Here is a 23,877-nt window from a genome sequence, read left to right as displayed (position 1 = left end):
AATAAATTTTCTCCAAGCCAATAATTAACTTACATCTGGCTAATACATCTTGCAGAATCATAGCATGGAGCTGCAAACATTACTTTGGGAGGACATGGTAATGGCCTGTTGCTTGAGGTTGGGGTGGAGTTTATAAATTTCACTATCCCTTCAAATTAAATATATTGAATCTTGTTTGTAGGGGACAGGTGTGAATATTTAAACAACTTAATGCATTTTTAAATCTATTTAGAGGTCTATTATGAAACTCAGTACATATATAAGGTGTTCTGCCATTGATGGCAGTCTCTGAGCTCAGAGCTACCTGAGTCTGATTGATTATGAGCCCTTAAAAAACAATTTTAAGGCAGATGAAGAATATTTTTTATTATGGAAACCCCATAAAATATTTAACAGTTGTTGTTTGCTAGATTTAAAGAGGTTTTTATGGGGTAAGAAAAGCTTCTGATAAAGAGAGGCAGCATGGAAGGTGGCAGAATTTGACAATCAGACAGATTATTTCATTCTTATTGGAGCTGATGATCTTGAATGATAAAAAGAGTTATTTTAAGATAGATAATCCTTCCACTGTCCATTATTTCCATGGAATAATAAAACCCCAACTCATTCATGATTGGCAGTTTGTAACAGCAAGTGCAAACAATACAGCTGAAAGGGAAAAAGTTTGGATTACCTTTTCCATTTCAAGCACTGGAGCAGCATTAAGCAATTCTTCACCTTGCTTTCATGGCTGCTTATTGTCCTGGGTTGGCTGTATGATGCTTTTATCTCCAGTCGTCTCGTTCTGTTTATGCTGGATGATAAGTGTTGCACCTTTAGGACTTGTCCCAGAGAGCGAAGGGGGGAGAGAAGAAGCAGTTTGTTTTCATACACGGCACTCACTCCTCCGCAGTCCTGCTCCTGACTGTGTTGTCTGCGGACGGACAGACAGCAGGACAGAGCTCTCTTTTGCTTTTAGTTAGTTTAGCTAGCTGAGGCAAAGAAGTTCCCTGGACTGTGGGATTTTTCCCCTTTTCTTTGGATCAGTTCAAACCTGCTCTGGACTGAACACCAGGGGAGCACCGGCAGCTCACACCTGGGGCCCACCAGGCCGGGCCTGGGCCGCGGCATTTCCAGCACTGGAGGGACTGATCAGAGACTGAGTGAGGTGAGCTGCAACCCAGGGAGGGGACTTTTCTGAGTTTGTCATCTCTTTTGGAGTGGCAAGGGGTTTTATTGTTTAATAAACAGTTTTTTCCACTTTACTCCAAGGAGATAGTTTCTCCCAGACCAGTTGGGGGGGAGGGGCTGATTTGATCTGCTTTCCTACCAGAGCCCCTTTGGAAATTCTCTCCCAAATTTGCTCTGAACCAGGACACTTATATAGCTGATTCTTTCCCTACCTTCTCCACAAGACTCCTTCCCTTGAAAGATCAGAAGTGGAGAGAATCTTTCATATCCCCAAGACATTGCTTTAGAAATTTAGAAATTTTGAAAGTCTCCTTGACATATTGATGTCTGAGAGAAGCTGAATGAACAATAACTTACTGCTCATTTAGAGCAACATTAGTTAAAGTTCAGTTTAACTGATGTTTTGTATCTTATTGTCAGTCTTCTATTTTTCTCCTTAAGACTAAAAGTTTCTCTTAAACTAAAAGTTTCTTTGTGAACAGGTTGTGCCTATCTAGATTTTATTCTCTGTATTGTCAGTGCCAGGCCTCAGGAGGGGTCATGGAAAGTCATGGTTGCTGCTCTGTGAAAAACACCAGTCATGGGCCACTTTATTAATCCATTTTTTTCCAAAATTTTCCATAGTCTTGACTTTGTTTTCTTTCATTGTGCTACATGACTACTGCTGTATCTTTTATTATAGCATTGTGAATCAGGAGCCAAAAGTGAGGAGTTTTTGTTTGACTGGTTTTTTATTCAATGCACCACAGACCCACTACAGCAGATCACATCCACCCACACAGTATTTCTAGCAGGAGAACATTTATCCTCAGCAAGATGAGTCATCCTGCTGTTTGCTTTTCTCTGGTTTTGCTTGTTTTTTCTTTTTATTTTTTGGGAGGAAAATATTCTTATTTATGCTGAATTCAAACCCAAAGGAAAGGCTTAGCCTTCACTCCTAATTACCATCTTGGAAATAGTAGAAATAATGAATTTCTGGTATGGAAGAAACTCAGGGAATTAACTGATAAAATAACATTAAAATTGGAAATTTAAAATTTAAAAAAGTGTTTTTCTCTAGGTGAATGTGGTGAGAAAAACTTACAATGTATAGCATTGGAAATCTTGGCCTGCACTTGTATGTTAACTTTTAAAATCTCAGTTGACCACAGAACTTGCATTACTCTTAAGATGTCAACACTGTGGAAATCAAGAAAGAGATTACCATTGTGCCTTAGACTCATTCGATTTTTTATGGACTTTTGTGAGGTGGAGCATTGTAAATATTCAGTATCTGCTCTTTCATATGTGGAGATAATAAGACTAGGAATATCAGGTTGCAGTTTTTAAAAATAATGAGTAGAAATAATAATAGTGATTATCATTAACATCAGCATCAGTGGCTTACTGTTAATAACTAGTAGCATTAATGAAAATATTTGTAATGTTTGTTCCCAGTATGAAGGAACTGTGGAGCACTGGGACACCCTAGAGATGAAAGCCCTGAGGGTGGAAGAACAATAAACACCAACTTTCAACCTGGAAAACAAAGTAATGGATTTAACTGACACTTAGACACTTTTCTTTGATTTACAAACAACTCAAAAGGGCTGTATAATCATTGTGATAAGGAAAAAAAAAAAGAAGTCCATTAATTAGGTCCGGAAGACCTAATTTAAAATAATGTCCTGTTTCTGCAAAATGGTGGGAAAATAGCCATTTTAAGACTAATGGTAACAAGGATTCCTCCACATTAGGTACTTGTTCTCATATGTTTTACAGAGCTTTCTGATCTTAGATTTATTTCATTATTGTATAAAATTGAGAAATGTAGAGAATGTTTTACTGATTTCCAAACATGAGCATTTATAATTATTCTTTCTTTCCTTTTAAAGTTGGGTCTATTTTCCTTGCAAGCATTTATCTTCCTGTTTGTTCTCTGTCTTTTGGTTTGAAATTGCAGTTTATTATTTTCTTTCTGAGAATGCAAGAAGCATCATATACAGACAGCAGAAGTTTTACTGAAATCAAGATTATATACAGAAATATAAAATGCGAGAAATGGACAGAGCAATGGCAAAGTGCCCTGTAAATCTGTACAGAACATCTGCCACAGACATGGGAAACAGCCAAAGCCATAAGACATATATCTTCACTTGCAACTTGATTAAAACACTGATGGCAAAAATCTGCTCTCATAGCTGAACAATGATTTCCTTTATTTTGGTATTGTGTGCTCATTGCAGAGCAACCTTTCCACTGGCATCAGTGCAAGACCCTCACTTTGAGGGGTGCACATCAAACTCAAGGGTTCTCATGGCTTTCTTTGTGAGGAAGAAGATGACATGTTCATCTGTACAATAATGATGACTCCTTTGGAAGTACACATATACACAAACCCAAGCTTCCCTTCCTCCTGAAATGAAATACTTTGTCAACTTTTGTTTCCTCTAGCTCTGGGATTTTTCTTTCAGAGCACTGGATATGTCAAAAGTATGTATAATGAGCAGGGTGTGCTGCATCCAATTCTTGCTCATACATGATTGACTGGATGTTCAGAGATATGCTCTGGTATCCATGGTACTGTAACAGAGTCAATCCCCTATTGCTTAATGTTGAAAACCTTGTTTATATCTCTGTGCCTTCCTTTCCCTTCCTGTAGCATGAGTGTAATAATACAGGCCAGATTTCATGAATGGTTTTATAAGAGCTCATCTATTTCCAGGTTATTAATCCCTTGCTGTAAAGGACAAATATCATAAGGGTTCTAACATCCCCTGACTCTGACTGACTTGAAGTTGGCTGTGCCATTCAATGAATAGGACTCAATTTTCTTTTTAATTATTAACTTAAAAACACTGGAAAACAATTGCTGACCCCTGGGAGTAGTTTCATTCTTTTACAGCCTAATCCTTCCGTTTTAAGCATGAATAAAGTCCTTCCCCAGACTTGCCTATGTGAGTGAGAGCCTGAAGATCTTGTCTCCAGCCCTTTGAAACAGTTTATCTGCCTTGGCATTCAGCTGTTTTACCTTTGTCTTAGCCAAGAGCATAATTGCAGGCAAAGCCTTTCTGGGACCATCCAGCTTCCTTAACTGAGGAGAGCAGTCAAATCTGTCTTACTGAAAGCAGATGATATCCTTTAGAGATTACAAACAATATCATCTTTCTGATGTTTAGCCCTTCTCTTTTTCATGCAGGAAAGTGGCAACAGTAGCCAGTGCATTCAAGAGACAGGAAAGGATTTTTCATAAGGGATTATAGAGTTGTTTTGCTGCTCACATCTCTTGTTTTTGCATAATAATCTCCATAACAAACTGTGCTTGATTCTGCCCCTGTTGATATTAGTGACAAAACTCCCACGGATTTTAGCTGGAGCAGCATCAAAACCTATTTTACTGATGATTTAAAGGAAAAATAATTTTTTTCTCCTAAGTTTCATACATAATTTCTTCTCCTCTTTCTTTCACTGCCTGTTGTGTAGAGGCATAGAGACCTTGTAGAAGCTTATTTTATAATAAGCCTGTGACTGTCAAGCAGCAAATTACAGTGCCAAAGTCCCAAGGACTTTATTGTTACAACTCACAAACCTCTCCCAGAAAAGAAGGATTCACTGAGGGCATAGGACAGATCATGAGGCATGGCATGAAGAAAGAACAGTCTGAGTCTTTGCATGTGTTTTCTACTCCTCCCTTGTCTGTTTGAGCAACTTTTAATCTTCAGAAACAGTTTGATTAAATGATTTTCTTGTGCCTAATATTTGCTATTGGAAAATATGCCAGGATATGGCACCACTCAAGTCTCCCTCTCACCTAAATATTACATTGATGGTCCTACTGAGACTTCTTCTTGTTGTTGTTTATCATGGTTTCTGTAGGGAATCCAGCCTCAACTACTAATACCACAAGGAACAGCTGTAAATGGTCCATCATAGCAAAAGCCACTTACCTGTAATTCACAGCTGCAAGGCAGGAGTGTGCACAAACATCTCTGTACCCATTGCTGTGCTGACTATACTTCAAAAACTCTCATGTCACTTAAAAGAAGGACATAAACTGATATATACATTATGTAGGATGATATGAGGGAGGTACAGTATTTTCATGTTTCCTCTGCAAAAAGAGTTCCATGGGAACATCATGCTGTTCATTTTCAAACTAGACTCACAAGAAAAATCCTTATTATGGTATGAGCCTTATTGGCAAACAAGGTGTGATTTCTCTGTTCGATTTTTTCGATATAGAAAAGTTCTTGTAATAAGTTTATTATAAGGAGAATAGGTTTTTCTTACTAGCATGACTTATGTTAATAAAAAAAATTAGTTGCTATTTTTTAAAGTATGAGTTTTCTCACTAACATAACATGTACCTTTATTTTACAGATGAGCAGTGGAAGGTGACCAGTGATGACAGTCATCTTCTGAGCAGAATTTTAAGAAGAATGGTTTCTGAATCTATGTTTCAATGTTTTTAAGCTAGGAGTACCTTTTTAAAAATTAGGCTGATCTGGTACAATTCATACAATACAATCCATATTGCTGTAACCTGATTTAATTTTAAATTAGATCAAATATATAGACAATCTTTACAAAGGTGTTCATGCAGAAAGTCAATGAGAAACCACTGCTCCTGAAAATATTTACTGTGCAGATAAGCCATTTGATACAGACAAGTGACCATGGAGTGAGTGAGAGGGTGCAGCAAGCTACCTCTGCAGTCACAGGACCTGCAGACATCATTATATTGAGCCTGCTGCCAGATGAAAAGTGTTTGCTTAGCTCGTGGAAAAGGTGGTGTAAGGCCATGCATTTAAGCTGCAGTCAGGGTAGCAGGGACACTGAGAGATGCACACACTGGCTGGTATTGTGATTTGACTGAAGATGAGCTCAGCTCTGGTAACAATTGCTAGAGATTGTGCGGCCATCACCCTGACATCTGCAGTGCTACTGCATTTTGTGTATTTGCCTCCATTTTTCCTCTGAACTGAACAGAGCGCTGAGAGGCCAACAGCTCAGAAGATGCCCTCTGAAAGAAAGTATATGGAATTTAAACTGGGTTATTCTTGACTTTTCAGTGAAGAAGTATTTGCTGGGGCTTCTGTAACTACTCCTTTTTGCCAATTATCTAAACAAGACTTTGAGTTTGCATAGCTGGTGCCTTGCATTGCTGCAGTCATGTGAGGAGAAATTTCCTACTGCTAAATTTGCTGACATGTGAAGACACAAATTAAAATATTTATGAGATGTTTTCTCCATGCTCCAGAAAAAAAAAAAAAAAGAAAGAAAACTCCATTTTTGTCTTTTGTTTTTTGCTTTTTTTTTAATTTCAAGATTAACTTTTGCACAACAGATCAAAAGAAATTCTCTCTGCCTCATAATCTGAGAATTGTAGCAACAGGGCTGAAAGGCTCAGCAAAACAAAAGCACAACTGACTGAAATTTAGCAAGAGATTTCAAATTAGAGGGACAATTGCCAACAGCTAATCTTTTATTTAGTTAGAGCTGGCTTCCACCTCAGCTGATTACAAAACCATGTCCAAGGGTTCTGAATGAGGTGCCAAGGAGATTTGAGGTCTGTCAACAGTAGTCTTGTTGACCATGCAAGAATTAGAACAGAATTCTGTGATGAAGAAAGGTATTCATATAAAATACAGGTAGTCAAGGCAAAAGGTGATGCATTGCCTTAATGAAGCAGTATTGACAAAGGCTAAATTCTAGTCTAATGACACCTGTTTCCTAATGGGCCCAGTATGTTCAGTGCAATGGAATTGGCTACAAATGGAGGTAATTTGGAGCAGTTAAATTATTCTTTGATATCTGTCCGCCTGAAGCATTTCCACCTATTGCATTCATTCCATCCTGCCTCATTATGGCTTCCTTATTCTGTGCCCAGGAATGATCTGTGATGTTTCTCAAGCTGTGATGGTCTGCTCTGCACACAGAGTGAGCACAATGCAGAGTTCAGCAGATGAAGGGAAGTGGAGAAGGTGGAGACACATTAAGAGAAACCCATAGAATCATTTTTCTGCAGTGAAGGAGGAGTTGTGAGAGAAGGAAAATGTGGATTTCTCTGCTCACACATCTTATTAGCAAGGCAGCAGAATGAGGAAAGAGCTTAAGGTCTGTTTGCACTTTGCTGTCCAGTAATGCTGAAAGACAGCCAAGTTAGTCATGGAGCTAAAAGCAGGAGTAAAAGCAGAGTTGTGCTGTGCCCAGAATAAATTGGACTGTTAAGAAAATAACGAGCCCTGGTGGAACTTGATGGTAATATAGCTATGGTACCCCCAGGCCAGAGCTAGTATTTCACAGAGCACACTCTTATTAATCTCCAAGAGATCCTTAAATGTGGGGTTTGCTGAATGAACTGGAATAATTAGGAGAATAGATAACAAGAAAATTAATCTCTTTTGCTGTACAAAACAGAATGTATGTCTGGCAGATGCTGTAGTTAAGCTCACCTTAAAACTTTTCACATGTGCCCAACTCTGGCCAGCAACCCAGCAGGTCCTGTTTCTCAGCGCTGTCTGATACCTCCATACTGGTCCTCCATCTGATGTCGTTCCCCAATTCATATTTCTTTTCTGTAATCTGATTAAATCCTTTGGGATCACTGTTATGGTGATGTTATGGCATCCAGTATCATTTAGGTGAGGTGACCTGGAGAGTGTGAAATGGAGGAGCTTAAATGGAATAAATTCCAGGTAAGGAAAGGGTGTTTAAAACCAGCCTGCTGCTAAAGCTGCAAAAAAACTGTGTGAATAGTGGGATGGGCAATTCCAAGCCTTGAAACAGTTGGATATTGGAAGACCACAGAACACTGAATAATTTATCTTGGGTTAAATTTCACTGATATAATTATAGGCAAGGTCAGGCTTTTGCATCACGATGCTGAATTGGACTCAATGATACTGATGGGTCCTTTCCAGCTCAGCACGTTCTATGATTCTATAAAAATGGGTAATCATGCAATGAAAATTTACCTTAGATAAATCCTAATATAAATTCTAGCTCTACATTCACACAAAGTCTGTCCCAAATTCTATCTCTGCAGAATGTGTCACCCTTGTAATTAGTTGTTTACTTCAAAGCCCCATTAAATTAACAGTTTTTATGATTTATTGCCTATGTAACAAAAAGTGCTGGAAATCTGAAGGAAATTAGTTTGCAAACCTAGACAAACTGAAAGAAATCAAATTATCCAAAAAGATGTTTCATAATTAGAAGCAAATTGCTACCTGAGAAGAAAAATTCCTCTTCCACCTGCCATCAACATAACACATAGAGTAACTCTGTGGCTGAAAGACTTGGAGAGTTGGTAACACTGCCTCTCCCTGTAAAGGGGAGGGTCAGAGTTGACCTACCAGAGAGGAAGCAAAGTGCTTTTAATAAACTTCTGGATATAAAAAAATCCTTTTTCTCTTACAAGCAGATCAAGTCCAAAGTATAGTTTATGGCTGTGTGGCAACATTTGTGAAATGTTTTCTAGGGTCAGAGGAATCTCATGTTCACTTGAGAAATATATGATGTGCTATAATACTATTTCTGTGTGAGGGCACAGTTGTCAGGGAAAACCCAGCACTTGGCAAAAGAAATTGTTGAGGCACACTGGTCACCCACAACATGACTGGCATATAATGCCATGACTGGCATGATTCTCTTTTCTTGATCTACCAGCTGTGCATCTCAGCTGTAACATTCTGCCCACAGGAAAGGCTGAGCCATTGTGATGGAATTAAGTGATTCTCAATATCTAAAACACCATGAGAACTCAGGAATCAAGTCCTCAGCTGATGTAATGAGGGATTGCTCTATTACTGTATCTGGAGCTCTTGTTCCCCGAGGGTCATGTTCCTCCAGAGAGCTTTGTTTTTTCTGATAGCAATGGAGAGACTTTTATTTTATTAAATGAGTAGCTATTCTGTGTAAACTCCCAATTTTATTTGTAAGTTATGGTTTAGGTCACCTCTAAAATCACTTTGGGAGAGTATAATTGGAGTTCCTTCTGCTGAAGCATTTGCCTTAGCTATATTTTCTCCTGCTGTTCAGCTTAGTGATGTATTTCACTGTGAAAGTCCTGTAGTCACTTATTCCCTTCTCAAGTGACCATCCTTACTGGGAAAGCAACCTGTCCAGCACACAGGAACACTCAGAACTGGTTTGAAGCCTTCACTGGAGACTGTACACATCAAGTTAACATTGAAAGGACATACATATTTTATGAGACAGGCTTTTGCATAAGCAGAATAAATGAGATTTTTTAGAAGCAGTGAACATCTGGTGCCAGATGAAAATGTTGTGTTTTTCAATTTTGTTAAACTGTGATATCTGAACAAAATACACAGTAGTTATCAAAAAATAATCTGGAATCTGTTTAACCATAAAGTGACATAGGATCCCAGTTTTTCATTCTGGGAATTTAGTCATTAGAATTTTTTAGCAAGATTTGTTTATTATATTCAAATATTCTCTAAAACAACCTACTACATTTTTTTCTCCCCAGATAATATAATCTATAACATCTTGGTTTATATCAGCCTTATACAATAACTATGAAGCAGTAACCTCAAGAGCAACAGATGAGGTGTACTTTGATTCAAGATCATCTGCAGTGGGGAATAAATAGGAATTAAATTGACATAGAAGAGAGAAGCACATAGAAAATAAAGTGACATTCTTATGCATTTTTTCTAGTTCATTTCTAGAAAAATTGAAATAAAATTGGGAGATGTTTTTCATACTCCTAATAAGCCCTGGAACATATCCCTAGAGTGTTGCCGAAGGAAAACGCTGAAATTTTCTGTTCTGATTAATGATCATTTCTTCGTATCCCTCTCTGACTCCAGCAGCTCTCCATATAGATAAGACTATTAGAAAGGAATTGGGATTTCAGTTTATGTGGTTTTCTGTTTGATTGCTGCTCAGAATGTGAAAAAAGGAATGGGAAGGAGGAATGAGTCGAAGCAAGGTTTGAGGTGATGCCTCAAATGTAGCACTGGTTTGTGTCCATCATATGTTATTACTGGTAAGCAAAACAGTTTCATCAGCTGGAAGGACAGCTTGAAGGTACGACAGGAATCTTCATGTCCAGCTGGAACTGGGTTGGAAACAATAAAGAACAGTTTTTACCATTACCTTTCTATGATAGCTGGAAATAAACATAAATCCAAGACGTTCAATATAGTCAAGTAGGCTTTGGCCGTCAATAATGTCAAATGTGATACCAGTAGGAGAAAGATACAAGAAAAACAAGTTATTCTGCTTCCCACAGCTATAGCTTGGATATAGGACTGTAGGTTCTCCTGAGTTTTTTCATTCACTGGAAGAAATTAAGTCATCAAAACTGGAAAGTGATATGATAAGAGATATTTTCTGAATTAAGATGCCTCTCCATGAGATTCATTGCTAAATAAGTTCATTGCTAAATGAAGTTCATGGTTAAATTCTCTCTGAAAGAAATGTTCATTAGATAGAAAAAAGCTGTTGGTCAGCACTGCAGATTAGCAATTCAATTTATTATTATTATTATTGCCACCCTATCTATTTTAAGCATTTAAGATTAATTCTTCAAACTCCTCACCTTTGACAACATCATTCAAAATTCCAAAATGTGTGGGCAAAGTATTTAGCTTTTTGCAACAATACCACTTTTTATCCCCAAGTTTTCAGGAATTATCAATCTGCATCTTTTTAAACACCTCTCTTCTCTGTTTCATTCTCTCAACATCAGAACTATTAATGACGCTTCTACTCATAGTGCTTTACGATTATTCCCTCTTCAGTTTGGCACATTTGATATTCTACTTCTCTGGTCAGCTTTATTTACACTCCTGTTTTTACACTCCTGTGCACTCCACAGTTTTTTCAGTTGGATTTAACTAAGACTTCTCCTGGCTTCAGCAGAGGGGCAGATCCTTTCTCAGATGTACATTAGAAGCCAAGAGTGATTTGGATTTCCACTGCCTGCAGCTTAATCCTATATGTTCTTCAGTGTAATAGCAGTAGATTATTTTTTTTTATCAGTGGTATCTTAGTCAAATTTTAAGTTTTCTTTACTGTTACAAAATTCTTGAGAAGGATTTTCATGTAGGTTTATAACTGAAATACAAGCAGATCCACCTCAAATCTTGATGTGAATCTGGTTCCTCACCCCTCTGCATCGAAAATCCATTATTCACTAGACTTTACTATTTAAAAATTCTCTTTTTATCAGAAGCAATTATGATTTTTTGGGTACATGTCTCATTGACCTTCAAGGTGCCACAAGCAAGACTAGTTCTCACGGTTTCTGCACTCCAGGCAAAGAATTTCCATATTCCCACAGTAAATTGGAGCTATAGTGAGCAAATTAGTATTTAGTGTCAAATTCACCTTAGAAATGTTGTTTTTCTGGTTCTGCCAGCTGTCTGCAGTTTATTCAGAAGTTAAGTCCACCTCAGACTTCTAAAATTCAGAGCTTTTCAAAAAAGAAGTAAAAATTCTTCAGTAATATTACTTATTAAGTACTTTTGAGCACTTGACATTTTCTAGTATGACATTAGAAGGTGGCTAAAATATGCAGATCTTTTCCAGACAATGCCTTGTAACTCGGTGAGAAACTAGATGCTTGAGACAGAAATTTTTGCTTTAAATTCTGTGATCTGTATAAAGCAGGATGTCAGACTGGTTGTTTACTAAGAATTTCTGGGATTTTTTCATTGTATGAACAATGCAATATTCACTGACCCAAATATCAGCAGTAAGAGCGGTCTCATTATACCTAAAAAACAAAAGGCTGTGTTATTTTGTCATAGTTGTTAATTCTACATGAACCTTATGCAAAAAAAAAAAAAAAAAAATTATTATGAGTATTCTACTTTTGATCCATTTTCCAGGCAACTTTATGTGCGGTTTAAACATCAGCTAAACATAACAATGCAAGAGAGGACAAAAACTGCAGAGGAACAGTGTTGACTCTGCTGCAAGATTTTTAATCCTAGTATAATATAAAGAACCTCTCAACTTCATTCTTCCATCTTGCACTGGTCATGTCATGCACCATAAATCAGACTTACTGTTTATGAGTTAGCAGACCTGCAAGCATACCCTGACAGGGGAATTAAATGGTCCAGAAAAAATTGTTTTCAGACCTACATCAACAGAGAAGGAGAAGAACACAAAGAATTCTGTGAAGAACTTCTGGTGAACTCAAAGCATCTTATATCTGTACCTAATATTATCTCTGTATCCAGTGATGCAGCCTATTACTTTCTTCTTTTAGAGATAGGGATCTTATTTGACATACCCTCAATATGTGAATTTAGTCACATGGTAGGCTCAGAACCAGGACTCAGAGCTGCCAGATCTGAAGTGAGACAGCTCTCATGGCAGGCTTCAGCTTAGTTATGTATGCCACATTTGTACTTTCTGGGTTTCCTGTGGTTACTAATAAGTAGAATCACTGATCTAGGCAGTGCCCTTTACCCTCAATTTCCCTTTCTACTAAGCTTCTCTTTCCAGGATTTTGCTTTTTCCATTATTGCTCACATTTTGAATAGTATTATGGTGACAAAAGTAATCAAAGCCGTGGAGAGAGCTAAGAAAGTTATTTAAATCATGTTTGACTTAATGGATTTCAACAAAGATCCTGCTGAAACCGGCCTGAGAATAACTACAATATTAGGAAATGTGAAAGGCTTTAAAATGCCATGTTGTTATGTAGGACCGACTGGTTACTGACTCCCCCTCATAACTGTGTAATCCAAACCATGGATGAGGCCCTAACCATGCATGGCAGTCCCACATTGAAAAAATGCAATAAAACCCCCACAAACATGAATAAAGAGTAAATATTAAAAGCCAGCAGCATAAAATGATGGAAGGGGGAAAATGGGAGCCACACCACTGCCTTACTGTTAACAGGTGCACTGACTATGCATTTACAGAATCATACAATGGTTTAGGTAAGAAGAGACCTTTAAAATCTTCTAGTTCCACCCCCTGAAATGGACAGGGACACCTTCCACTGGACCAGGTTGCTCAAAGACTTATCCAGTTGACTTTGGATGATTCCAGGGATTGGGCATCCCCAGCTTCTCTGGACAACTTGTTCCTTTGACACAACACCATCACATCATGTAATTTCTTCCTAATATCCAATCTACTCTCTTTCAGTTTGAAGCCACTACCCCTTGTCCTCTCACTGCATGACATAGTAAAAAGTTCCTCTCCAGCCCTCTCATAACTCCCCTTTAGGTGCTGGAAGGTGCTGCAATTGCTTCTATGTAAATGCCTCAGTTGACATCTCCAGATATCTCTATTGATCTTTATTGGCATCAGCCACAGAGGAAAGAAACCCATTTAATTCAGATGCAAATGATCACCAAGTGAACATTTTTCAAAATGTCCCTATTTTTCAAAATTCCTAGGTAGCTACTCCCATTAAAAGTCAAAGGAGTTCTGATTAATAGTTTCACTTAATTTTTTAACCATTTCACTGGTTAAAATGACCTTCTATCCATTTTGAGTCTTCTCTTCAGAGCAAAGCTCCCTGGTAATTAAATCCTCTCTAAAATACATTAATTTATGTACCAATGCATCCCTTATGCTGCTTGTGTCCCTGCTGCCTCTGCTCTGGCTTCCAGCTAGCTGCCCCTCTCTGGCTCAGGGCACATACTTGGTTTGTCCCCTTGCTCTTTCTCCCTGGCAAGAGCACAAGCTCCTTTGCCACTCAGTGCCACAAAGAGATGAGGAGAAAGGTCTTTTGGGGACAGTCTGCCTTTTTGCCCATCCTCCCCTCCCCATCAGCATTCTGCCTGCTAAACTGCTGACGATGGTCACCCACCAGCTGAGTGATCAAAAAAAAATTCCTGTCCAGTTGCAATTACAAAGATGGACATTTGAGTCCACCCTCTTTTGTATTTTATGAGAGGGAAAGGAAGATCTATGTCCCCAGCAAACTTGAGCTCTGACTGGAAAAGAAATTGAAAAAATATTATAGATCCGCAATGTCACTTCATAAGTCAGACAAAAATGTTATATAATAAATACCTGCTCTCATCCTCCTTCGCTGAAGCTGTTTTTCATTTTGATTGGTGATTTTAGAAAGCTCATTTCTTAGTTTTCTATTTTTCCTCTAGGAAGGTTTTCCATTTTGCAGTTCCTGTAAATATATGAAAACAGATCACAATAAACCAATATATTTACTGAGACTAGAACATTCTTTCTTCTCAAATGAAATTATGCTGGTGCTATAAACAGCTAAAAATACTTTACTGAGGTATCAACAGCCTCAGGATCTGTATTAATAACAGGCTTGTTAGAGTGTGAAATGTCTCGTGGCTTTTCTCCAGGGTATTTAAACAAATACATTGCCAAGAATAAGGGAATGATTTTACTTTTAATCTCACTTTGAGACTTTCAGATTTTCATTGACTTTACAGATATCTGTGCTGCTTTGCAGTCGTGTAAGTGAAAGAAGCATCAAGCCAGAGTCCACACATGGAAGCAGGTCTGAAAGATCAACTGGAAGTAGTGTTATTGAAGGGATCATTAGTCAACTTATTACACAATGGCAAAAACCACATCCTAACCATAAGACTTTTTCCTTCTTTTTTTGGCACCCGTGTAAATTCAGTTTCTTCAACTTGACATTTAAGAATTCTGAATAAATTAAAATAAACAAAAAGCAAACTAGAAGAAAACAAGCAAGTCACAAAATTTATATAGATCATTCCTTGTGTTCTGAGCTTGGTAGCAACCATTGATGTATTGCTCCACAATTAGATTTGTTTTGTGAGTTGTTTTAATTCAGGGAGGGGAAAACTGCCCAATTTTCTTTTTTATATTGTATTGAAATTAGAGGGTATGAGATAATCAGTGTTGAAAAAGATTGTGTGGTTCAAAAGATTAAAACAAGTAAAAGGGAATAAATTGCTTAAGGCATCAGTCCATCAAAAGTTTGGATAGAGTCCCCAAAAGTGACACATACCAACTCTCTAAACCTAATCCAGAATCTTTATTAGAAGGCTTAACTACTTATTTTGTTATAAACATGATTCTGCCTCTGAGGTGACCAGAGATTGTTGTACAGCCAAATGAAAGTAAGGCTGCTGGGCACACATTGCCTTTGGGAACTGAAGTTACCTAGCTGCCAAAAGAGAGGAACACAAAATAAGTAGCAATGAAAATAACTTTGTTTTCTAGTTTAACCCCTTGCTTAAACTGGGGGGAAATTCCAGTTATAACTCAGTTTTCTTCCACTTTTTCAAACAAATTGGCTCAGGGTTTGCTGGCTTAGCAATGTATTTGTTGGTTGCCACTTCTGTCCAGTCACTCAGTAAAACAATTACTGCATTTGTGAAAAGAATGCCATCTGTGTCTGTGACAGTAAGTCATTGATCTGGAAGTAGTCTTGTAAGTGGAACTTACTGGTGTCCTTGCCTGCAGAAGGAGGCTGTTTAGAGATGTCTATTGGCAGATAGCAGATGTGAAAGACTGCAGAAGGAAGATCCTGTGTTTTGTGAAATTCAGGACTGAGCAGGGAATCAGCATCCTGCCCTGTCACATCCCAACCAAAATAACACTCTCAGGACTAACAGTGCCCTCAGAAGCAGTGCACTGCAAATGCTGCCAAGCTCTGTGAGCCAAAACCAGCATCACAGAAAAACAAGGAGTCATAACTGCTCTTCCCTGCAAGAACTGAAAATGCACAGGAAGACTAAAAAGGATGAAGGAGGGATTGTATCACTTGAAAAGAAAATAGTGGGAAAACATTGGAAATTAATACTACCGGTATATGAAAACTATTAAGCTTTCAGCTTCACTTGCTATTTTCAATGACATTTCCTCAGCTAGAAGGTGAGCTGTATCGTAAATACTCTGGAGTCACAGATCATTTGAGCAGCTTCAGTCTGGGCAATGTTTGTTTGTGATTAGTTTTACAAGAGTGCATGGAATAATTTAAAACTGAGTACGTGAAACATACTTCTGATAATCACATGTTCTCTCTATTCATGCTTGAATTTATATTCTCAATTATCTTTATCAACAAACATTTCCAGATTGCTTCTGACTTATCTATTAAAATATACTTGGTGCTAATTAAAACTGTGCAAAACCTACTAATCATGCTGTCAGCTGCCACTAGCTCCATGGAGATGGCAAGATTATGGGAAAAAATCAAATGTAAATTGTATGGTTATTTAACCTGGTATTTGTTGATGGGTATATCACCCCGGAAATGTTCAAAAGGCATGTAGATGTGGCACATGGGGACATAGTTTAGTGGGGCTGAGTTGGTGGCAGGCCTCAAAGATATTAGAGGACATTTCCAATGCTTATGGCTCAATTCTATATTTCCACATTTGTTCTAAAGGGCAGGAAAAAAGGATATAATTAAGAGGCTGAGACAGAGGTTACCAGATGATCCAAAACTGTGATCAGGTTTCTAAATATTTGCACATGATAAAGTGTAGGCAAAGGCCCTTGCAAAATGTGTTCCGGTGTGTTTTTTGTATGTAGGACTTAAACAATTAATTTCAATTTGCACTCAGTAAACAATTTCATGTCAATCAGAAAGTAGCAAATGCAGGACTGTTTTGCAGTGTAATAAAGCAAAACAAATAATTACAAGTTTTTTCCATTTGAGAATATTGCCTACCATTACGCACTTGCTGTTTTGTCTTACTGAATTATTTAATTGCTATTGACTTCCATGCTGGTAGCACCCAGATGCTTGGAGATATCTCAAGCAGTGATTGAATACATGATCATGCACACTCCCCAAAACATAATCTTACCTAAGTGTTCTGGTGTCAGTTATCAAGGCAAGAAATACCTTTATATTTTTTTTACTCCTCAGAATAGAAATTAAGATGTGGAAAGATCAGAACTATTACAAGTCCTGCAATTGACCATGAGCAACCAGGCAGAAATTTCCTATTGTCAGAGGGACCTATGTGCACATAGCACAGGCCTGCATGGAGCAAGGCTGCCAGGCCAGGTCCTAGTTTATCACTTAATGGCACTCCCAGACTTAGCTCTGTGCACACAGGGTGAGTCCAGCATTGTGAGTTCATTAAAGGCACTGACAAAGACATGAGAGACATTCATAACAGAGTCAGAGACTCACAAAATAAGCTGAGTTGGAAGGGACCCTCAAGGATCATCAAGTCCAACTCCTGACCCTGTGTACAACGCCCTAAGAGTCACATCATGTGCTGGGAGCATTGTCCAAACACTTGTTTGGATTCTGTCAGGCTTGCTGCTGTGCATATTTCCCTAGGGAGCCTGTTCCAGCGCCCAGCCATCCTCGGGGTGAGGAGCATCTTTCTAATATCCAGCCTAACCCTCCTATGACACAGCTTCAGGCCATTGTCTCAGGTCCTATCACTGGTCCCCAGACTGAAGAGATCAGTGCCTGCCCCTCCTCTTTGCCTCACAATGAAAGTTGAAGACTGTTGATAAGGTTTCCCTTTGGTCTCCTCCAGGCCCAACAGACCAAGTGACCTCAGCTAAACAGCTTCCCCTCATTGTTTCCCAATGTCTTAAGGTCTTTTCTATATTGTGGTGTCCAAACCTGCGCACAGGACTCAATTTTTCAGTGTTGTATTTGGTTTGCTTCGTTTGTTGTTTTGTTTTAGGTTTTTGTTTTTTTTTTTTCATTTAGGGATTCATGTCTCACTAGCTAAAACACTAAACTTCTGCAAAGATTGCATAGGGTTTGTTGAAGACACAATATATTGGGAAAGTGATACTTTCAAAAAGTATTTTTCAATCAATAAGGAAACAGCAGGGCGAAGAAGTGGAACAGCATTTCTCCAAAAATCCTCGTGCCTAGGTACAGCTTGTGTTGGAATCAAAGATCAAATAACTTTTTTTTATAATAATCACCAACTGCAGTGGAAGCACAGAACAGATGAATTTGCTCCTTAGATCCGTATTTCTAAAGGCTCCTGGGCTGTTTCACAATCACTGCTGATGATCAGTGCACTCAGGCTCTGGTTTGCCGCTGTTCATAGAGATAATGGGAAACTTGTTGAGGTAAGAACCCCTTCAAACCAATTTATTGCCTCATTAAAGGGTGAGAAGGTAGGGTTCTTCCAAGGGATAAAAATCCTAACTCTCAAATATTAGCTATAGCCATATTAAAAAAAAAAACCAAACTATTCTTAGGGCTATACTCATATAAATAGTTAATCTCTCTATTCTTGCCCCATAGCAAAAGAGGGAGAACTTGAAATATCAGATATTTCCCTGATAAGTATCTCACTGCTCCATCCACACAGGCAACCATCTACATATCTCTTGTGGATACATTCCCATGTGCTGTTAAGAAAACAGGATTAGAAATACCAGGTTTCTAGTTAGATCTGTTTGTTTGCAACTGTTTTGTTCATGATACTAAAGTTTTGTAGAAATGAGGCTACAATATTGACTTTTTGCATCAATTAAGTATAAAGTTCAGCACTGTGTATACAGCTATTTCTAGGAAACAGATACATCAGACTGGGTTTGGTTTCTTTTTTTCATAGAAAGGGATGAAAATTCATGTCATATTCCTGAAAAAAACTGTAGAAGATACTAAAAAAAAAAAAAAGAGAGATACAGTCTTGCTGTGGATGGTGATGAACAAGGGTAGAAAATACACATATCTAGTTTCCAGAAGTGCAGTGCCATACCCACAGCTGCTTATGGTAAGACAGCTGCACTAAAAATGTTCATTAGGTGCACGTTGAACATATACTAATAATATTGGCAGAAGATCTGAGAAGTCCATACAACTCTGAGGCTGACTAGAAATGTGATACTTTAAAACCAGTAAAAATTGTTTTCTGTCTCCAAAGTATGGATATAAACCTCAGCAGGATGATTCTGTTGGGTTTAAATTAAACCTAATCATAACACATGCAAATTGGGAAGAGGTACTGGAGGATGGGCAGCACTTGTGGTTAGTTATTAAAAAAGACATAGGTACACACATATTAAGGATTAACTTTACTTCTACCATCCTTCATATATTAAATGCAAATAAATGCAAACACAGAGGTGCCAATGATATTTGCCATTCTACAAAGGTATTCCACAGATGTCTTTAATATAGAGCTTGAATTATATGAGAAGAGCAGAATAAATGATGTGTGCAGTGGCTTAGTATGAGCTTAAGAAAGCTGAGAAGTCTCCAAGGCATTTTGAAGGTATCTTACAGTACAGAAAAAAAGAGGAATATGAATGGCAAATTAAGAGAACTGCTTAAAAGCAGGAAAGAGAAGGCCTGTCATATCCTGGTTTGTATCAAGAATAACGTGGCCAACAAGACCAGGGAAGAGATTGTCTCCCTGTACTCAGCACTGGTGAGGCCACACCTTGAGTCCTGTCCAGTTCTGGGCCCCTGCACTGCAAGAAGGACATGGAGGTGCTGGAGCAGGTCCAGAGAAGGGTAATGGAACTGGGGAATACTTGGAGCACAAGTCTTGTGAGGCATGGCTGTGGGAACTGGGCATCTTTAGCCTGGAGAAAAGGAGGCTCAGGGGTAACCTTATCACTCTCTACAACTGCCTGAAAGGAGGCTGTAGCCAGCTGAGTTTCTCTTCACATGCAATCAGCAACAGGACAAGAGGACATTCCTGCCTTCTGGAAGGCTCCTTTATCTGACCAACCTCCTGCCATCAAAGAAGTTTTCAATACTAACCTCCTTTTCTCCATTCATACTCAATGAGGGCTCTTCTATCCATTAATAGCCTGGACTTAGCCCATTTTTGCCTGTTTTTTTTCCTACTTCCTTGGGATCTTTCCCTGCTCCTGGCAGAAGGGTCTTGCTGTCTCAAGGGTTTCCTCTGCACTGAACCATTCCTCTGCTGCTTCATTTTTTCTGCTGCTTTGTCCCTAGCTATTCTGATTTTTAACTCTCCTATAATTGGTCTGTTTGTTCCCAGTTTTGCCCAGTACTCCAGTCTTCAAGCCTTCTACTCACATTCATGTTTTTGTCTTTGAGCCTCATTCCTTTGCACCCTCTCTGCTCCTGCCAAAGTTTCAGCAGCTTTGGGAAAATATGAGTCCCTAACAGGAGAGGCTGATTGCTGTTGTACAGATAGCTTCATCATATAATTTGCAAAACACTAGAGGGACAGTGGTTTTAGCAATGCTAGTGGGCAATCCCAGAGATTGCAAAAGGTCCCAAAAATCTCAAAGAAGCCTTGGGAAGAATTTCTAAAAAATTAAATCCCTCAGTTTCCTTGGTCTGTTCTCTGTGTAAGGCTCGCTGTCTGTGCTTGCATTCTATTAATCTATCACTGACTGGAAAAAGAAGTGTGGTTTTCTTGATAAGGGAAGGAAGATGGCAGAGCAACCAGACTGCTCTTTGAATCTTTTTGAGACACAGTGTTCTCACATGACTCTGTGTAAATAATGGCGTTTCTCTGTACTTCCATTCAGTATGAAATTAGGAAGATGATTTTCTTTCCTCACTGAATTGTTGCAAGGATGAATACATTACAGATTTTAAAGGGCTCTGTGATTACATCAGTGTGGCACTGTGAGTGCCTAGGAAACAAACACAATTTATTACTCTTATCCCCAAAGCCTAACAGTTTTCTGGTAGCATTAAGCAGAAATGTTTTCAATAGCTTTGTTTAGCATATATTCCCTTTTCTTTCATACAGTAGTCGCATTTGCATATTCCTCATGCATAATTACAGAAAAATGCTATAATATCTGATGGGATGGAGAAGACCCAGGTTCCTGCAGCTCAGGAAAGGTCATTAGAGTGATTTCCTTTGGCATTAAATAGGGCTGTTTATTCTGTTAGTAAGAAGAACATTTTGTAAACATCATTCATATTCCAAATGAGTATATGTATCATACGTTTGAATCTCGTGACTTTCATTCCTCTCAAAAAAACCATGAAGAATGTGAAATCCAGAAAAATACCATGGGCATCACTCCAAGTCCTTGTATACTTTATATGAACATTAATTTTTGCAATTGCTGTTGGGACTTCATATGAATTAAAGGGGCTTCAGGATATTGGTAGAAGTCACATTTTGGTGACAGCTTCTTGTAAATGTTACTTAGAGGCTACTGGCCCTAATCCAATACCTTAAGAGATTTCTCTTTAGGCTTCACATTTTTATGAGAGATAAACTAGTCTCATAGAAGCAGATCAATTTATGAACAGTTGGGTTTCTCCTTGCCTCACTCCTGAAAGCCTAAAACACAGCACATGATGTTTAATTCCTTTTTCTAACCTGCAGTACTGTGTATGTTTCCCCTTAAGGAAAAAAACTGAGGGATTCCAGCTTTTCTCTAAATTAAGCTAATAAAAAATTTTATCATGATTTAATTCACTGCTGGAGATTGCTATAAATTGCTACAGATATGATTGCTCAAGATTCCAGGCACTCTTCTGATGTATGGAGTTGTTAGATATTACAAGTGGTCAGAACCACTAACTATTTGCATAGGGTATCTGACAAAAAACCCCAGTGTAAACAAAGGACCCTCACATATCCACTTCTCTCAGTGTAGAAATGTCAATAAGTGCAGCTGAATTATTTTTTAAAACCAAGAAAAATGAAAGAGGACAAGGTCGATACTTTCTCAGAACTTTATGGTAGATTGTGTTTATGGCATTTTTCTCTAATGAACATGTGGAAAACTACTAATAAACTAATTTTTTTCATAAAACAGTTCCTTTTCCATCACACAAACAAGCATTTCTTCTTTTTCAGAAAGACTGATGAAATAAAAAAATTAATTTATTGTTCTTGATAAAAATCAATCAGTATAGCTTGTGCAAGGACTTTGAAGTGCATTCCACAAGGAAAATACGTCATACTTTGAATCTGCCAACCTTGATAATATGTCCTTAATTTTTAGCCAGACATTTTAACACAGTGGATAAAAATAGGCATTTAGGTAACCTGGAAAATTTGTAGAGAGCAGGTTTATAATCACTGAAAATAAAGACAGCAACAACTTCCCCAAAGATTTTGTAGATGTTGGAGACATGCAGTATTTTGTGCATTAATAATTGTATTTCCCATTGCAAATCCCTTGTAACATTTTTGGGAAGTTTTTCCTGCATCCTGGATGTGCAATTTACTATTTCAGTCTGTTGAAAACTCATAATAAGAAGGGTTAATTGCATCATTTGGAAGTATTCCTTATGAAGGAGGACATATCTTCATAACAGCTTACCTCAGAGCTGTTCAGTTCATACAGATTTGAGTATCTACAGTTCCATCGTATAAATGACATTGAAAAATGGGGGAGGGATGTCTTTCTGCTTTTCTCACTTACTATTTGTTTAATTTGAAGTAAGGTCTAGGGACAGGAATGTTATGCTTCAGGCTGTATGGCCTTTATTTTTTGTTCAGCTCCTGACAGAAGCTGCTACATCTGGACACCCGTCTGCTGATCCCCCACCTGCCCTTTGCTGCCTTTGATGGGACTCAGGCACCAGTCAAGGCAGCAGCTGAGAGGTGGACAGGACAGGTAAAAGGGATGGGTTTGACAAAGGCTTGGCTAGGGGGGGAAGCAAACCTCCTGGTTTCTACTGCCTGAAAATCCGGGCTGCTGCCTCATCTCTCTCGTGCACACCAGCACCATAGAAAAGAGCACATCACAGTTACAGCATGCTCCTGTCCTGCCCTGCTGCCTGACAGCCATGCACACAAAGCATAACACTCCTGAATACCCTGCTAGACCCTAATCACAGTCTAGTTCAGACACCCCTCATGCATGCCTCTCCAACCCCCTTACCCATGGACTTACCCCAGCAGCCCTGGCCTCCCTCTCTGATGTACTCAGAACAGGCAAAGTTTGACGTTTATCAGTGTCTTTCCATAATGCTGCTTGTGGAAGGGCAGATTAACCATAGACTGAAATTAATTGGCATGTGAAACTATTTGAAAAATGCAAATTAGTCCATCAAATAATTTGAAATGTCATGCATGGTGCAGCACAAAATTTGGCAGGGAGAAGGAGTGATTATCGCAGGTAGACAAGCCAGCAGGTGGCTGAGTGCTCAGAAAGAGTGGCTGTGAGAAAAGGATGTTGTTCATTGCTCCTGGACTGCCTCATTCTATGTTAATAAACAGCCATGAATACAGCAATGAAAATGTCAATCAGCTTTTTGTTGTACTGGGCCATTAACATAACACTGATATCTGCATAAGCACAATACTACCATGCACTTATCTCTGCAGGGTCAACTTAAACTTTAATATTTTCAAAGCTGTAAATGAGAGCTGGTAAAGGGAGGTGTGGTTTTAGTGGGAGAGTAATGATGCTCATCATTTTCCACATTTGCTATTCCTTGGTGATTCAATGAATTAGAAAACATTTTAACTGTAAATAATATTACTCTTCCTAAGGGAATGGATGGTGTCTATGCAGAAATGTGCATAGTGTCTGGTTAGAGAGTTGTGGTGCTCTACAGTGCAGAAAAAAGGAGCTAAAACCAGATGGGATCAACCTCAGAAGAGAAACTGGGGCATGAAGCAGGTGGCAGATGAAACTGCCTGTGTAAGAAAGTCCAGATGGTAAGAGCTGCAAAGATGCTGTGCTGGGGAGGCTGAACCTTCATGCCAGGACCCCTGGTACCTGCATTTCATCTTACAGTCTGCCTGAATTCAGCCTGGGCTCAGGCTGCCTCCAAAACCTCTGGCCCCCTTCTGTCCTTCCCACAGCCTGCACCAGGAGGATGAGAAGACCTTCAAAGGACAGTCACGGGTCCTTGTGACTGCTTGAAGT

General features: G+C 38.6%; 1 long non-coding RNA gene across 2 annotated transcripts in view; it reads right to left on the bottom strand.

Moving 5' to 3' along the window:
* LOC113459545 (uncharacterized) overlaps nt 1-23,139 on the bottom strand; it is a 49,258-nt gene extending 26,119 nt beyond the window's left edge. The window contains exons 1-3 of one of the 2 annotated variants that reach the window (XR_003380887.2): nt 22,897-23,139; nt 14,173-14,284; nt 7,605-7,803 (exon numbers count right to left, since the gene is read on the bottom strand). This is a non-coding gene — a long non-coding RNA (uncharacterized LOC113459545). The remainder of the gene's footprint in view (nt 1-7,604; nt 7,804-14,172; nt 14,285-22,896) is intronic. The other variant, XR_003380886.2, reaches the window with a different exon arrangement.
* Between the last annotated feature and the right edge of the window lie 738 nt (nt 23,140-23,877).

This window comes from Zonotrichia albicollis, chromosome 3 (genome assembly GCF_047830755.1).
Source record: "Zonotrichia albicollis isolate bZonAlb1 chromosome 3, bZonAlb1.hap1, whole genome shotgun sequence".
Lineage (NCBI taxonomy): Eukaryota > Metazoa > Chordata > Aves > Passeriformes > Passerellidae > Zonotrichia > Zonotrichia albicollis.
Note: the sequence above shows the minus strand (reverse complement) of the source record. Positions and strands in the feature narration are given on the sequence as shown.